Raw genomic sequence first — 1,251 nt, forward strand, 5'->3', positions numbered from 1 at the left:
TAGAATTGAGAGAATTTTCTGTTCAAAATCATTCCCAAGCCAGCAACTGGCGACCACCCTTCTGAAAAGCTGTTGACTCCTGCTGTTCTCTTTACCCCTTACCTAGTCATTTTATTTATCACACACAAAGTTTCCTTAAAGACTGCAAAAGGAAAAACTAATCTATTCTGTTAAAAATCAGAAGACAGTTATAGTAGAAGAAAGGGGGAACTGGAAAAGGGCATAAATGGGGATTCAGGGTGCTGATATTGCTCTGTTTGTTGATCCGGAAGGTTGTTACATGGTTACACTTTTGAACATTCCTGAGTTGTACACTTAAGTACAATCTTCTGTATGTTATACTTAAAAAGGCTGCTGTTTCTTTATTGCTTTTTTTTTTTTCTGGAAAAAAAGAAGCCAATAACAAATACTAACAGCTAAATTCTATTAACAAAAAGTACCAATGTAATTTATTTAATCTCTCCTGGGACAATCAGGTTAAATCTAATGAGCAGTACTGTATTCATATGCAGAATTGCAGTGAGACAACCAACTCAGAGACGTTGGCCACCTTTTGGTCTCACTTCATTCCCCAATTTTGTCATCCCATGGCTTTCTTCACCCACATAATCTCACACAATCTCTTGCCACAAGGGGAAAATGGCTAATAAAGTAATTTTGTTGGCTTTTTCTCTCTAATTTAGCAAACTTTAGTAGGATATTATAGTTGGCTACTCCACCCCTCTACACCCACCACTCTCAAAAAAAANAAAAAAAAGAAACTGTGTAACAGCAAACATCTTTGGAACAGTTTCTCAAAAATTGCTTGTAGCCAGTCACTTCCTCAAATTCATAAAAAGTTTACTGCATTCGTAACATACTTCATAATGATAAAACAGACTTCTAACAAAACTAGTTTCTGGTGGCAACCTCACATCTGCAGTTTGGGAAAAGGGCTGAAAAAGGAGTATGTTGTTTCTGCTCAAAAGAACTAGTGATCCCCAATCCCTGAACAGAAAATAGACACAGAAAATGTTCATATGTAAAGCCTGTTAAATAAAAATTATAGGACACTATTGTTTTTAACCTCCTGCACTAGGCCTGGACCCTGAAGTAGACATGTGGCTCCAAACACCCTCCTTTTCTCAGAGAAACAACCCTCCCACCATACACACACATGCACATATGGAGCCCTGGAAGCCATATTTCTACAATATGATGAGGCATCTGTACCCATCATTGGACTTGAGGTATATACCTGACTCAAGTTCA

General features: G+C 37.6%; 1 protein-coding gene across 1 annotated transcript in view; it reads right to left on the reverse strand.

The window, feature by feature from the left end:
- SRBD1 (S1 RNA binding domain 1) overlaps positions 1–1,251 on the reverse strand; it is a gene marked incomplete at its 3' end in the record, with an annotated part of 46,942 nt that overhangs the window by 28,365 nt on the left and 17,326 nt on the right. The window lies entirely within an intron of this gene.

Source organism: Galeopterus variegatus, unplaced genomic scaffold (assembly GCF_000696425.1).
Source record: "Galeopterus variegatus unplaced genomic scaffold, G_variegatus-3.0.2 Scaffold5162, whole genome shotgun sequence".
In the NCBI taxonomy this organism is placed as follows: domain Eukaryota; kingdom Metazoa; phylum Chordata; class Mammalia; order Dermoptera; family Cynocephalidae; genus Galeopterus; species Galeopterus variegatus.